Raw genomic sequence first — 16,973 nt, 5'->3', positions numbered from 1 at the left:
TTCTGAGAACCAGTACCTTTCAGAAGAAATGAAGGATCAGGAAGTGACTTCATGAAGGCCAGTGTAATATTGTAAAGTGACTGTTCGGAGTACAGAGGCTTGGTCTAGCTTGTCAGCTATTCAGCTGGGTGGCCATGGTCAGGCTTCATGACTTCTGCGCATAATTAGGGAACCCTTCATAGAAGGGAGTTGTGAGAATTAAAAGAAATAGTGTTTTCAAAGGATTAGCACAGAACCTGGTCCAGGAAATCTCAAGCCTGGAAAACTAATAGATAAACAGACTCAACCATGGAAAGGTAACAAATAAAAAGTACAGTTTCAGCTGACAACGTTCATATACTCCATTAGAATCACAAGCAGCACTAGACACTTGGGGGCGTTTTCACAGAATGTTAATTTAAAATAAAAGTATTTGGGATGTAGATTGATATGTACTTAAAGACGTATTGGAGAAGTAAATAATGGCTTTACGGTATACTCATCTACAAAGTTGTTTGTGTCTTTATTTTCTCTTTAGTATTACTTATGGTTACAGCCCTAGGCCAAAGATGAGAAAAGAAAGGAAGTGTAATGTTTTATTATAACCAAACTGCAATTTTTTTTTGGAGACTGCTTGCCCTGAATGTTTTGCATGTTGCATGTTTGCTTATTTCTGACATAAATTCGGTAGCCAATGACTCTCATATTTTAATTTACCGAGGGCTGTGTGTCTGTCCAATAGAGCACCTAAAGCTGGCCCTGTCTCACTGCTCCCCTCCCATGGTCTATACCTCAGGCAGAGCGAGCTGTGGGCCAACCAGATATGGTGCCTGGACCAGAACAGCCAAGCTCTGGGAACATTTACTGGAGTGCACTCTGGAATTTTGTTTAAAATGTCTGATGACCAAATAGTAAAGGCAGTTTGTTTACTTTGTATGACTCTTAGAGTAAATAACTTGAAAGCAAACTTGTGAGCTTTTTGTGCTTTCTCAGAGTAACAATTGATTAGAGTCTAAATTTATTATATCTCCTTATTGCTTTTCTTCCTTAAGACAATCCCCTTTATAAAGCAAGTATAAAGCACACCCTAAGGTTATACATATTCTTACTTTGCCTTTTCACTCTCCTGTTGATCTTTTCCTGTGTCGCGCATTACCTGGCCTAGCATGTGTTTCAGGCAGTAATCTCTAATGACGGCCTCTGGAGTGACAGGCGACCTTGGGTGAGGTGCGCCTCCAAAGCACCAGGGAGCATCTAGGGAAGCTCCTGTTTTGAGGGTCGTGGAGGAGTGAGTCCTTTCTGAAAACTTTTACCCTTGCCACCTCCCATTCATGGGGCTCCCAGTCCTACTTCACAGAAAGAGACTGCATATAAATGATTTTGATTTTTATTTAGTATAGTCTCATATATGCTAGGATGTTTTTATATAACAAAATTGATGAAAAGATAAAAATAATGTAGTTGAACTCATTTATATTACCTGGGATTAAAACTAAGCTAATAGTTTTAAAAAGCCAGCAGCATCTGCCTTTATCCTTGCATACTCAGTAGCTGTCAGAGTTTCAGAAAGCCCAGTTCAGCAGAATCTTCGCTGCTACCGAAATATCCAAAGACAGCTACCTGCAGCCTGTGCTGGAGGCTGGCATTCGCGACTTCATTGGAGACGCAGCCCTGTTAGTCAGCTCCCATTTCAAACACACAGACGCTGAGGTAGAAAGTAGTGACTCTGCTTTTATTATGTTGTTATTTAGAATTCTTTGAGAGTTTGCCTGTGATGTGTGTGTTTATATGAGAGCGAGAGAGGGAGGGAAGGAGGGAGAGAGAGAGAGAGAGAGAGAGAGAGAGAGAGAGAGAGAGAGAGAGAGAGAGCAAGAGCAGGAGAGGGAGAGAGAGGGGGGGGTCTTCTACATCTGGAAATGCTCAAAACTTGTTTGCATTTTGAAGAGAACAGTGTGTGGTCAAAGTAGAACTCTTTGAGAGGTGAGGTTCATGTTAACTAATGATGGGACATCATGTGAGGAAGCGTAATACTGTGAGTTATTATTGCCGTAGCTGTTTATAAAGCACCATGTGTAGGAAGCTGGAGAGATAGACTCCACAGAACGTTCTCTGTAAATGCCCAGAATGGAACGAGAGGACAACTGTTAGCTTATTCAGTGAGGACTATGCCCTGTAAGTTTTAGTTTGATATGTTTTTCGTTTACACGGTGGATGCGCATCAGAGTGTCAAAAGAGCCTTTAGAATTTGCCAAAAATTTGTCGATCATTGTCAAGTTAGGAGTTGTAGTTCTTAAAGTTAGAATTTACTTAAATGCTCCTTCTCTACTCTGAAATAAATTTTTATTTCTAATACAGTCGTGCCAAAGTAAGTCCAAGTAGAATTATTCTGTATTTAGGTCCACTGATAATGTTTAAAATAAAAATAAACTCCTAACAACCAAGGGTGGAGGCTGTCTAGATTTGCTCCTAGCTTTCTTTTTCATGGCTTTTCAGAAGTGTATCATGTTATAAATACATTCAAAATGTTTTGCTCTGAGGATATGTAGCATTCCTGTAAAGGTTAAATCAATAAAAATGATTTGGCCACATTCCCCAGCCTGGCTGGAACAGGTAACCCGTTGTTTTGGGCACCCTTGAGCTCCTGGAGTGGTGAGTCTGGTGTAGCCAGGAACCAACTGAACTTGCCTTCAAGACCAGGATTTCCTTACCTTCTAGAAACGGGTGCTTTTAGAGCAGGCCCGCACCGGTGACTCAGTTATGTATTTTAAATGTAGTTAGAATTTCGGAACCTTTCTGTCTCAAGTGCTGAAGATACACTGTAATCAGTAAGGAAGAGGCATGGGCAGGAAAAGTGCAATGGTCAAGCCTTTCACAGGATTTAGAAATGTGGTAGCTATGCGATTAAAGAAGTTATCAGCCATTATGATGATGAGTTTAGATGTTAGACACTTCTTGTAGTCTTACCAGTTTAGAAGAAAATTCTGACTCATTGGGTTATTGTGTTCAAATTAATGCTTGCTTTTAAAAACTGTTCAAGTAAATGCCTGTTTTAAAAGTGTGTGTATATTTCTTATTTTCAGAGTGGTTTTGTACTTATTTTTAAGTAGTTGTATGCTCCAGTTTGCATTTTCATTGTTTATTTCAGGTGCTTTGAGTATGACTCTTCAGATCACATTATTTTTATAAATACTTTTCAAAAGTTATCTTTCAGCTTATGATAATGAATAGGAGCACTATTTTCTCTCAATGTTTCCTTTAAAGGAAGCAGCATGGGTGGTAATTATGAATTTTTTAATTAAAAATTAATAATCATGTATCTGCATAAAAGTAAATAGAAAAATTATAAGATTTAGTGAAGTTTTACTGTAGAAAATCTCTTCCTATCTTTTTTAGGTGTAATATATTTACTTTGTAAATAAACACTTGGTACAAAATTTTGTGTTATGTTGTTTGTGGGAGTATACAATTTTATAACCACAAAAATGGGTTGGATTTATCTCAATAAGAAATTTACTACCTCTATGAGAGATTTAACCGTATAATAAGTACTTAGCAATTTAATAGAGCAGTATTTTGCTCTATTTAAAATTATTTAAGTTTTGAGAGATAAAAATGAGTATGGAAATAAAACTAAAACTTAGTGGGTGCTTTAAAACTTACTAGGTCCTTGTGATTACTAATGAAATACATCTCCATGCGCCTCTTTCCTAAGAGCTGGAGCACTTGGCCCTTCTGTAATGTGTGTTTGTAAGCCATACCTTATGGGACTTGTACAGTGTCAACAGTAAAGGGCATTCAAGAGACTTCTCATCTCTATCTACTTTAGATAATCAAGTTTTAAAATGAGATGCATATGAGTAGTAAAAGTTTTTAAAAAATAAATAAATTTTCTTCTTAAATTATAGAGACAGACATCAATATAAAGTGTGTGTGCATATGTATCTGTATTTAGTTACATAAGTGTGAGATTGTAGAGAATTTTGTTTGAATCCAGGAGATCATGGGAGTGTGAAGAAGTAGTTTCTGTTGTGGATTAATCATCAAAAATTGGATTACACTGAATTTCCTATTTATATTGCTTTACTAATGCACTGCAATACATTTTCTTTTTAAAAACGTATTATCTGCCTGATTGTCTCTTTAAATTTTGTGTGTGTGTGTATGAAAATTAATTTTGAAGAGCACCAGCAAAACTTTAATTTTTTTTCAGAAGCCAAATCATATAAAAGACAAAATTTCATGACAGTAAACCATAAATTTTACTAGCTTATCTTTTAAGCAGTTGTCTACTGTTAAGACGCAACTGTTCAGTAGAAATTTTCTTAGTCTTCTCCTAACCCTCTGAGTGTTCAGGGCCTTACCCGCGGATGCTCACATATATTTTATTCTCTTTTTTATTGTGCTGGCAAAGGATGCCAGGACTTTGACCATGTGACCAGGGCTCCAGCCCTAACCCTGACATACATTTGTAGTTTGCTTCAAAGTTCATAGAAAACTTATTTTCATAATGTGGATTGTTACCCTAAAGGAGTTTTTTTTCTGTGTTATATATACCTCTAGTATGGTAGAAATCTAGAAAACAAAGAAAGAGTTGTTTCTCCAAAAACAAAACATAGCAAAAAACCCAAAACAAACAAAACAGCCGGACCCTTTAAAAGCTGTATCTACATAAAACATCTTGCAAGAGCAGCTATACCTTTTCCCTTTTTGATACTTTTGTCTAGCAGTTAGTTACAGTGATAGAGCAGAGGGTTGGACCATTAACTGTGTAATGTGCATTGTTATATAATATGTAATATATAATATATAATTATGACATAATAGGATTGATGTCATAATCGGTTTTCTGCTTCAAAGTACATTCAGGCTACTTAGATTTATTGAAATAATTTTAAATTATGTGGTGGAAATAATGAACATTATTAAGTATTTGTTAAAGAATATCACTTTTTACTTAAAGAATATCTTGGGAATTCAGTCTTAAGTTGAGATGTTCAGTACAGAAATTTAAAAGGAAAATTGCAGTTATTATTGAAAAAACAGCAGAAATGAAAAATCTAGTGTCTTCCTTACCCAGGCTAGATGGGCAATGAGTAGATGTATAGAAGATGTATATGTTTAGTGACAGCTAAGATGGCCATAAATCGGGATCTCTTAGTGCACTGATAAAGTTCAAATTTGCTAGTGTAAACTGGAATGACTCGTTTTATTGATTGGTGTAAGTTACTATTTGGATTTATAGTTGGAAAATAAGGTCTTTGGATTTTATAAATATAATATTTATTGTTTTAGTAGCATGGTTCTTCGTAGATACCTAGTCTCTATTTTTATTTTACAGATTGCCATTTTACTGTAGTGTCCAAAGTATTGTCAGTGTAGAAAATAATTGTTTTCCAAGAGATATAAACAGTTCCTTAATTATATAATTTATGGTTGTTGTTCTTGGTTTATAGTCATTATTCCAAATTTCATAGTCACTAGTGTATGTGCATATATGTATACCATGTATAAAAATTTTAAATCAGACTGATATCTAAAAAGGAATTAAAGTTGAATATATGTGGCAGGTATTTTGTTTCAGAATAAAAATATGTCAATGTCTATATAAAGGTTGTGGAAGGCCACAACATTATTATAATTTTTTATAAAGAAAGCTCATGTATATATATGTTTTTAAAACTATATTGGTAATTGTTATTTGGTTTTGGCTTGCATTTTTTTCTTTCTTTCTTTCTTTTTTTTTTTGTTGCTTTTATTGAGCCACAAAATAAATTTAGTTCTGAGATAGTTGACCATAAGAAACACATATATAATGGTTTGGCACACTCAAGTCTCATGTAATTTTAAGGGGACCTAGAAATGTATATTTAAGTTTTGGGCATTTTAACTTAATCTTTTATGTAGATACATGTTTATAGTTGGTTGTATAATGATCCAACAGACATTCTCCGGGTAGAAAAGTTAATGTTACTTAAAAGCAAGCATGATAAAATTAATTTATTTGACTTTGCAGTCAAAATTAATTTTATTGAGTAGAATGTTTAGATCTACCTTATTAAGAATGTCATGAATTTAATGTCACTCTGATGTATAGTTTCTGAAATGACAGTGGGATCAGTAGCAGTCACAAAGTCCTTACAGTAGTTCTCAAAAATTAAATACATCTTGACAAGATACTAACTTGATAAATTTTCTAACATCTATACAATAATCCTTAATACCCTTAAACATGCCAGAAAATTGTGTTTATGTTTGTATGTCAATAAATTCTAAATTCTTTCCTCTAAATGGTAGACTTAGAAAAAAGTTTAAACAAGGTACATAACACTTCTTGCTTATTTTCTTCAGTGACTTTCACATTTTGTATGTTTTTTTCCCCTTGGATGTATATTGGATTCAAAAATTACAATCATTTCAAATTTGTGTTGCTAACGTTTGAACTGTGGGCTTGTGCACATGGGGGAAATTTTCTACTCCTGAGCTCCACCCTTAACCTCTAGATGCTGGATTTTTGAGTATTAATAACAATTTGGAATATTTATAGGAAGAGAATGAATAACACATTTAACACATTTTTCTTTCTATAGAAATAGTACTTCCATGACAAGCAGTGATAAAGGAGCCTGAGTGCTATGGTTCGTCTCATTTGGAGACATTACAATAAGTGCAGCAGTTTCTATTTCTTAGAGGAAGAAAACATGCTTATGAAAAAATAGGCTTTAGAATTAACTCCTGTTTAATAATAGCAAGAGCTTGAAATGTTTTATAGGGTGTTTCTTACATCCATTCAACAGTGTTGCAAACCTTGAATCCCGTGACCTTAATAGTACTATATGGGGAGGAAATTCCTTAGAATTCCATGTAAGCTGAAGATATTGTAAGCAGTATAATAAAGGAACATTTCATCTAGGTTGTTATAGAAGTCTTAAAAAGTTATATGGTCTGTTTTATTTGTGTTTTCTGTTGAATGAACAAAAGTTTGTGGTTAACTGTGCTTAAAATTGTATGGAAACTCCCTTTGAATAAGGTATAGCATTTCCTCATTTTATTTGGATTGTAACACATTAGTCAGAATACATATCCAGTGAATACTTTGTCCTTTTGAAATGACAAGAAGTTTTGTTAATGTATATATTGTATAGAAAGCTTTATAAAGATCCATTCAAAACCATTAAACATTTTAAACACAAGGTTATCAGAATATTTTACTGTTATTTATTTAGAAAATATCAAGTAATTGAAGATTACTGTTATCTTTAATATAGGAGCTTAGTGCCAGTTTTGTTTTTGACTATGTTGAATCTTTAGTCAGAGTTATACAACTTTGTTTCATTGGTATAGGAGAGGAAAAAAAAAATTCATTAAGGTAACCTGTTAGGAAGTCTCTGCCTAAACTAGCATTGGGTTGGCCAGTGTACATTAAATGACAGGTCTGACCAGCTGTGAAAAGTAGTCATGTATTGTCCCAGTTATGGTTTAGCTTCTGCCACACAATTTCTTTCACCTTTAATTGATGGCATTTATTTGGCCACATCTGAAATATTTTTGGAAAGACGCTGCAGAGGTTTACCGTTTCAGTGAGCCATTTATACAAACATGTCTCCATAGACTTGGCTGATAGTGTCTGCAGTCTGACTGCTCAGGAAGAACCTGCCAGCTCTCCTGCCACCCTAGCCTTGCCACAGGCGAGTGTCCTGCACACGTGCAGAGACGCAGGGACAGCGCTGGGCTGTAGTGGGATGAGTGTGGAAAGGACAGGACTTTGAGATCTGCCCCTGTTCTGCCGTCCGTCTCCAAGTGGCATGGGGCTTCATTAATCATCGGAAATGCAGAAATAAAGAAGCTAGTCCCTTTGGAGTTTTGATATGAATACTTACCTTTTCTTTTTAATATATAAATACAGTTGAGGTATTTGGGTAACCCCTGACCTTTTGCTTTAACAAGGAAGCACAGTATAAAAATATTACCACAGTTTGCATGCAAGCAGCTCCTGAGAGGTGGGAGCTCTCTAGATGAATATTTTTGAAAAAAAAAAAGTTGTGATACAGAATGTCTTAACTCAGTCCACTCTGGTACTTCAGGACCACCAGTGTGTAAAATTGAAAGCACATGAGTTCTGAAGCACTGGAGAAGGTTTGTAATTGATTAGAGCTGCTTGAAAGTATTGAAGTACAGTGAGATTTGATTTGTGAATGGTTCTATTCAATAAAGATTAATTCTGCATTTCTGATAACATCTTAGTCCCCTCCATGAGTCAGCCCCACCCTACAGTCTTCTCTTAATAAGCTGGAACATTTCTACCTTACGAAATTTGACTTAACACTGTTGACTGAAACAAGTCTGACCATCAGTGATTATTAGCTTGAAGGGTGTAATTGAATAAATTATTTTTGTTTTACTAAAAGAATTAAAATATACTATAATGTAATTGTGTATATTTCATGCCTTTCTTGTGCCTAGAAACTATCAAGAAACTCACTCAGACTTAACAGATCTTTCTCTATAATTTCATTTACATTTCAAAACATCCTTATGATTTAAAAGTGAAATCTGTATTAACTTTGTAAAGTAGAATCATTTATTTGAATGGAAGGTAGTCTCTTTGGGCAGTACTTGACAGTTTTAGCTTTTAATAAATATTAGAGTAGCCGTCAATGCTTGCTCTTCTTAATTCTTTGCTCTGGATTAATTGAACTTAATCTCTATTATCTGGGAAACAAGTTGCAAAGCTTGGTCACAAGGGAATCTTGACATTACAGAATCACTGTTGTTGATAGAGACCACAACTATTGTTTTGGAAATGATTGTTTACACATTCTGCTTAATCAGAGACTTTGGTCTGCTATAAGGAGACTATGTGGAAATGTGACCTGTCAGCTTATGTGATTTCACAAACGAGTCCTTAATGCGAAGATACTTGTTGAGTCAATCTTCTGTTTCAACAGGATTGATTCATATTAAGTAATGGTTTTGAGTAGCAGAGATTGAAAGTCTTGATTAAAGTAGCTGAGATCAAGGACACTGACTGGGACTCTCTTCATCTCTCCACTTGCTCTATTGCATCCCTCCCTCCCTCTCAACCTCCTTCCCTCCTTCTCCTCCCTCTCTCTCTCTCTCTCTCTCTCTCTCTCTCTCTCTCTCTCTCTCTCCCTTCCTTTCTCCCTCCCTCCCTCCCTCCCTCCCTCCCTCCCTCTCCCTCCCCCCCCTCCCTCCCTCCCAGTGGTTGAGGTGAGATACTCAGTAACCACATGCTTTGTCCCTTACCTAAACTTTCTTTAACTATTTTGCAAAATTGGCACATGTACTTAGAACATTGCACTAGGTGGTTATATGCTGAGTACTGTAAGAACGTGACCTTGAAGGGAGCTTTTAGCCTCACAACCATTATGGATCAGGGAAACATGCGACGTGATGATAACCTGGAACAGTTGTCCACTCCTCACCTGTAATTAGTCTGGTGTAGGAGGCTCATGTTAACTTCTCTAGCCAGTCCTAAGGTACTGATTGGGGGTTGGGGGGGTGCAGGGAAGGTAAGAGTCACTTCCAGAAGAGAAAGCCTGGTTAGAGTGTGAAAAAATACTGCACTTTGTAGAAGATGACCTTGATTTATCTCTTAAACTTGGTCAGAGCTTAGAAACTTTAATATACAATAGTTATTAAGAATATCACAGAACTTTAAGCACCCCTACTCCTGTATATAGAACAGGGACATTTCGACACGTTCTTTGACAGTTCTGTCTCCAGGTCTGAAATGGTTCTTAACTGCTTACTGCAGCGGCTCCAAGTAATCCCTCCATAGAACAATAGCCTTAAAGTTGGTTTTTCTTGTCTCTCAGTGATTACTAATAAATCTTCTCCTGTATGAACTGTTTGTATAATGTGCGCTATCCTGGGATATGGTGCAATCTAGTTGTAGTTATTTTCTGCTTCCTAAAGGCAGAGCTTTAAAAAGCAATGTTTATGCCCACTACTGAAATTACGATTTAATCTATAATTATTACATTGCATATATTGTAACTGAGATGGCCTACTTTTGCTACTGTGGGAGTCATTGTAGCAATTTCACATATTTTAAAAATAAAAACCTGAAGTATATTTCTTTACCCTTTAAGAGACCCCTTTCCCCTTTTAGGTTAAATTATTTCTCTTTGATTTGAGCTAAGACAAGCCCTGTTCTAGGACCAGTTAAGGTGTGTGAAGGAGGAGGAGGAATGGGAACTCCAATCATTAGTTTGAAAATTCTGCAGCTAAGGATTTATTTAAAAGCTAAGACGACACTCTAAAATCTGCTGTGTGGTTGGGACATGCTGGATATCATAAAGAGAGTCATGTAAGTAGACATTTGCTACACTCCCATGACAGTTGATGAGGATTGAAACCATTTACAGATCTGTATCAACATTTGCTGAAAATTCAGTATTAAGGGACTGCATTATATTTGTTGTGTTTTAAAAGTCCAGCATGATTTTGTCGGCATGGCTCTTAAATCCTTCAGGGTATCCTTGTGAAGTTTATTTTTTGTGAGACTAAAAACAGTATTCATTTTAGTAAGTCTAAGAATGTACTCAAAAGAATCTTAGCGGTTTCAGTGTTTGTTGTGTGTTTGCAACAAGTTCTATGTGGGAGCAATAGCGTTTAGATATAAAATTAAATTTCAAATTATTAGAAGAGTTCAGTTTCATGTACATTCAGCATCTCAAGGACTGGACACTAGATTCTCTGATGTCCTGAGAATGCCTCTGTTCTAGTTGAATGTCTGATTTAGTCACAGAAAATTATTTAGAAGCAGGCTAATAGAGATATCTGAAAACATAGTTTCAAGCGGTAGAGAGAATTCTTTCAGTGGAGCGGCTGAAAATGCTAGGTTTACTCCTGTGTCATACACATTAGACCACAATGTTTCAATAATTCTGTGGTCTGCTATTTTGTAAAATTGCTTCCTTTTGGAAATTTGTTTCAATATTGGGAGCTGCCGAGTCAATAACTTAACAATACTTTGATTAATTCAGCATCCAGTTTTATTCTAGGGAAGTTCATGGCAATATTAAGCTTTTACTGTTTTTAACATCCTTGTTTCTGTTACATTGGAAAACAATTTGATTAACATGAGCTCATTTAATTTTGTCGATTTCAAGCTATTTCCCCGAGTTAGTTACACATGCCAAGTGCAAATATTTACAGCAATTTCATTTTTCAATTTCTAGTGAGAGAAAATAGCATCATCATCATCTTTAACATGCTGTGACCTAGGAAAGCTCACAGCCCGACTAAGCCTTGTACCTTCATGCTCAACAGGTTCACAGAGAAAAGGACATAAAATAAGGTAGCACTTACCCCAAAAGAAGTTTTGCTGACACGGTGTCACTGCGCTGAAGAGGCTGTTTGACGCCATAGTCCCTCCTTTTTTTTCCAGATAGAATTTGTGCCCTCAGTTGTAAATACTGCTTGCAGCCTTAAACTGAAAATACAAACCATACCCAGTCCCTGTTTTAGTTGTACAGTATGCCTGGAGTACATAGACTTTATATTTATTTTTTTCTGTCAAGAAATTATGTAGCTGGTAACATGTGAAAAGCAAGGAAACAAAACAAAACCGAGTGAGCAAATATTTGAAGGACCTACTATTCCTGCATGGACTGTGGTTAGAGCACTCACTGACTCGGTTGGTCTCGGTGGCTGGTAGTGACCTGCAGAGATTAACCATTTAAACGCCAGAGCCTTCTTGCAGTCCTCCTGGAGAAAGTTTGCACCGCACTTGTGGTTCTGTGGTTGTTTGTGAGGCGAATGAAGCATTCACACAATCCAAAAAAGCAAAAGCTTTAAAACTCCTATTTTTTGCAAGCACTATTACTGGAGAGACAGAATCATGTGGTTTGTGACCTCACAGTACTCAAAGTAAAGTGGGACTGCCTACCACTGTGGCTTCCCCTGCTCTCTCCCCTCCCTCTTTCTCAATCTTTTCCTTCTCCCCTCCCCTCCCTCCTTTCTCTTTTCTTGTCCTCTCCCTTTCCTTCCTTTAGTCTCTCTACTTGTGGGTCTCTCCCTCTCCCTCTTCCTCCCTCTCTCTTTCTCCTTCCCTTCTTCCCTTCCTCCCCCTCTCTCTCCCTTTCTCCCTCTCTGACAAAAGGCTTGTGGTAAGGCCTTCCTGGCATTCAGAAGGTTATAGCTTTTTAATTTTTGTGACTCATGAGGATTTGGATAGAATACAAATGCTGAAGGAGCCCACACTCCTGTAAGGTTAAGCATTTGGAGAGCAGAACTCTGCAGCTAAGGGTTTTCCTTTCTGCCACCCTCCTACTCCCCCCTTCCCTCCTCTGCTTTTCTCTTTTCTCTACCCCTCCTCCCTTTCCTTCATTATTATGTCTATGGAAAAGTGAGCAAATTGTCTCAAGCGGGTATGTGGCGTTCTGAACCACAGTGCTGCTTTACTGTAACTCACATCTTGGGATTGTATCACTTGCAGGGCTGCTTCGGGTTTCCCAGGGCGGCTGCCTCCTCTGTTTGCCTTCTGCTTGTCTTCCCAAGCTTGTGGATCTGTAACTCATTGTAAAAAGTTTACCTTTCCACAGGTCTGCTGCAAACTCTTTGCCGGGATCGACTGGAATTGGCTGTCACAAAAGTGTTAGCCTGGGGATTCCTTTACAAATATTAAATCATGGCTGTGTAGTTGATTTTTTTATTAGGTGGCGGCTCTTACAATAAAGATTAAATGTAATTAGTATCGTTTATATTATTTTACCATCATCCCATGGTTACTTTGAAGAACTAAAAAAAACAAATGTCAGGAATTATAGTAGACAGTTTGTTGGAATAATGTTATTTTTCCGTATGATTGATATTATCTTTTAAAGAAATGTTTTGTATAATTCTTTAGACAGCTTGGACAGTGACTGTAACAGGACTTAGGGTTGCAGCTCTGCATATATAATGAAATATTCAGTAATTTCCATAGCTCAGAATAGAGTGGGTTAACAGAAACTGTATTTTTTTGTTTATAATGGAAGCTTTGAAATAAATTACAAAATGCTGTGTGTAGTAAGGAATAATGCACACAGACAGAGTATGTTAGTCGTCTCGATTTGCTAATTCTGATTCAGAAGAAAATTGAAACCATCTTTGGGAAACTATCTCTTCTTTTGCCCTCTTGGACATGTATGTCTAGAGCTCATTTTCTTATTAGGATGATTATATATCATAGGCAGTGAATTTCACATTTATGAATAGAGCTTCCTGTTTTCATCAGTTGGGAGCGATGTAGGATTTTTCAACAAATATTATAAAGGCGAGCAGACCAATTTCCTAGGCATTTTTTTTGCCATTTATCCATGCCACTCTGAATTTGCATGTTAGATTTCTTCCTAGTGTGATGGTAACCAGGAGTGGCATGGAACAGATGACTGTGATGGTGGGTGGGGACACGGAAGTACAAAAAAGTATTTGGGGTGCACAATGAAGGTAAGAGGGCCTGACTCATAGGATGATAGAAGTAAAATATCCTTGTGTCTGTCCACCCCAACATAGCTCATTATCTGCTTTTGGTTCCTCTTAATTAAAGTTATCTATGAAATCATACTCAGATGATTCTTTAAACATTTTTCTCTATATACTGGAAAGACATGGGAATGATTTTAACCCCTTAGTTTTCAAGAATCTAGTTTTTTTTTTTTTTTTCTGAATAAACTTAATGACAAAACCACAGAAATACAGTCTGTTGTTTGATTTTGAGGCTAGATTCATGTTTTACTGTAAAACAGATCTTTACACTGAAGTTTTTATTTAGGGTCATTATTCATGCAGAGGAGAAAAAAGTTACTCTATTATCTTTCATAAATAAAGTGTGCCAGTGTGATCTTTATCTCTATTATTCAAAGTAAATAAAAGGAGGGTTTTGTCCATATAATTTGTGGAATTTCTCAACTTAGTTCCATATGTACATGGAATCACAGCACTTGGCAGTTGAAGATGTTTAGGTAGTTGTTTTAGGATAGTAAGCAAATGCTTTTCTTTTAGTGTGCCCAGGTCTTTTATGTCCTAATTTTTCATGGAATATTTTTCCCTTACTTTTTTTTTTTAAAAGGCATATACATTTTGGCCATTCAAACTGACCTAACCTAAAATGAATTTGAATACTCTTCACCACCATCTCATTTATCTTCCAGTCGCATGTCTCCATTGCAGGTAACCTAACCCTATTTCCTGGGTCTGTGAGTTAAGGTCTGTATTTCATGATACAAGCGTTTAGTAGACACTGCTGAACGTGGCCGTTATGTGCTGTGTAAAGTCCATCACAGTTTGGCAGGATAAAAACAGGAATGTTACATTTGTGGTTAAATTTATGCATTCATTGTCTATGTACCCCTCCCAATTCAAATTAGACTCAGGAGCAACCTGTATACTGTTGTGGAAATTTAAAGACAGTGCTGGCTGGTGAGTGGTAACATCTTTGATACTGATTGCATTTCCTTAGAAATGGCTGCAACAGATGGAGAGAGGGAGCCAGCTTTGGAAAAGCCATGGCAGAAAGCACTTGTTTAGAGACTCTTACCATGCTTATATTCAGAAATGGAAACCGCAGACTCTTTTTAAAGATCTTTTAAATGTAATCCTTTTGGGGGATATGCTAGCAATTGCTGCGAAGTAAGCAACAAGTTTAGTTGTACCCTATAAATTCTGTATTTTCATGCAACAGCAATGAAATACAGCTTTAAATTTGAAATCAGTCTTAAATCATGAAATTAGTGTGTTGCTTTCTATTATTTTACAATTTAATAATTTTTTAAAAATGTCAAATTTCTTAAAATATCAAGACATTTGAATCTAACAGTATATATCTTAAATACTATATATTTCTTTAATGTTACCATTTGAATTAATTTTTATTTGCTCAGCTACTGCTTGCATTTTATCACAGTAGCCTTACTTTGCCAATATTGTGACTATATCTGTGTTCTAAGAAATGATTACCTTGGATGTATAGTTGTTGCTTTTCTAGTCTTTTAATCAAAACAAGTAAGAAAATGACTAACAATTCTACATGCCCATTCTGGCTTAAAATGTTCTTCTTATGAGACTTGGGCTAGGGACTTTCTTAATTCATTCTAACTTAATATTTAGTAATTTATGTTTTTTTTTGGTGGGCAATTTTTCTTTTTTCGGGTTTAATACATAGCTGTTTAAGTTCACCTAACATTTATCAGACTTCTATTAAAGATGTGAAATTGTTCTGTGTTGGCAAAACATTATAATTTTATATTTTAAATTATGATCATGAGATATGAACTCTTACACCTTTATATACAAATATAAGAATGCATATCTGGTTGTAAGTACAGAGTGTTATTTTTAACTTGGCTATGAGTTTTTAAATTAGATAATATTTTTAAAAAGTACCACAGTTTTCTTGTTTACTGATTTCATGTGTGTGTACTCCTGGCAGTGGTCTTTCTAAGTGTGATGTAATGTGCAGATTGGATGCCCGAAGAGAACTTCCTAAGTTATTGTCCACATCTTACCTCCTCCCTTCTCCTCTGATTGTCCCTCCTCCTCCATTTCTGCTCCTCTCTTTTTCCTTTCTACTACAGCTCCAGGCTTTTTTACTTTCTTTTCCAGTGCTTTCACATTTCTGTATATTCAGAACTTTCTTAAAATTCTGTTGAGGAATATTGATATCTTATTACTCACTGATGAGTACCTCATAGGTCTGAAGTGTAGCCCTTTGTGCACACTGCTGTGTACTGTGCCTCAGATCTTAGAGCATTGACAGTTCTGTCCAGGAATGTTTTATTTCTGCCAATCTGTCTCTCCACTCTTTCCTTTATGCTGTTTTACTTAGGCATATTGTTTTGCACGATATTAGCACTCTGATTGTGAGACTAACTACTTCTGGGATTATGCTCAGAAGTGTGGTGGTCTATACTTCTGTAATGTACCTGTATAAAATATTTTATGTTTCTTATAATTATTAAAGCAATTCATCTTTGTGTCATTTTTTTTGTAAGAATTTTTTTTTTTAAAGGTGACAACTTGCACAAAATGTGGGAAACATGCTTGTATGACAGCCGAGGATGTGGCCAGACTAAAGCAGGAAACGACTACCCACAATGCAATGTTACATACACTACCACTTAATAAAATTTATATCAAACATGCTTCTGACCAAACCAAAGAAAAATAATATCCTAGCTATGCAAGTTAGTGTATCTAGGGAAAAGTGAAACTAACTTTTGTGCTTGTGCAGTAAGGGTAAGTGTGGGGCAGCCTAATATATGAGAACCTTGATTGTCACTTTGTCTTTGTGGTTTAGGACTTGACTGCAGGTGACATTCTTCTGAAGTGAGAACTTAATTGGTGTCAATAGTCTTGGAAAAGACCCTATAGGCCACCACTCTCTTGTTCATTTGAATTGTTCTTGTGTTGAACAGAGTTAAAGGGTCTTGCCAACCATAAGGCAGAAAAGTTACAATTTTAGATATTGTTGGTCTAATGTAAGCTTTGTAGAGAGCCAGGTGCATTTTTTTAGTCTGATTTATCATTTGTTGTTGGGTAGTGGGTGGGTCTTGAATCAAGCCCACTGAGGCATACTTCTTTTCTGAGTAATTGACTCTCTCACTGTTGCATCCACACCTTCCCCTTCTGTTCATGAACTTGAGGAAGTCAAGGTAAAGCAAAAGTGAACTTTTATAGGATGTGGCTAAAAATGTATCAATGTATCATATAAAAAAATCAGCTTTTAATGTATTTAATGTTGCTATTTATAAGTCTTCAGCTATTGAGCTTTCAGTTGTCAAACTTCAGCAGATTTGATGAATTTAATACCTTGATAATTTAGATGTATTTTAACAAAGGAGGTTGGCCAAAAATTAAAAAAAGGATACATAGTTTTTAAATCAGCAAATACTGTAAAGATATTTTATTAGATGATTACTAAAGATTGTTAGTATCACTTATGAATGGCCCATCTGCATATTCCTGGATGTATGGATTACCCATGTTTT

At 36.0% G+C, this 16,973-nt stretch overlaps 1 protein-coding gene across 1 annotated transcript in view; it reads left to right on the top strand.

Moving 5' to 3' along the window:
- Positions 1–16,973, top strand: part of Supt3h (SPT3 homolog, SAGA and STAGA complex component) — a 360,073-nt gene that overhangs the window by 33,231 nt on the left and 309,869 nt on the right. The window lies entirely within an intron of this gene.

The sequence above is a fragment of the Apodemus sylvaticus genome, chromosome 9 (assembly GCF_947179515.1).
Source record: "Apodemus sylvaticus chromosome 9, mApoSyl1.1, whole genome shotgun sequence".
Taxonomy (NCBI): domain Eukaryota; kingdom Metazoa; phylum Chordata; class Mammalia; order Rodentia; family Muridae; genus Apodemus; species Apodemus sylvaticus.
Note: the sequence above shows the minus strand (reverse complement) of the source record. Positions and strands in the feature narration are given on the sequence as shown.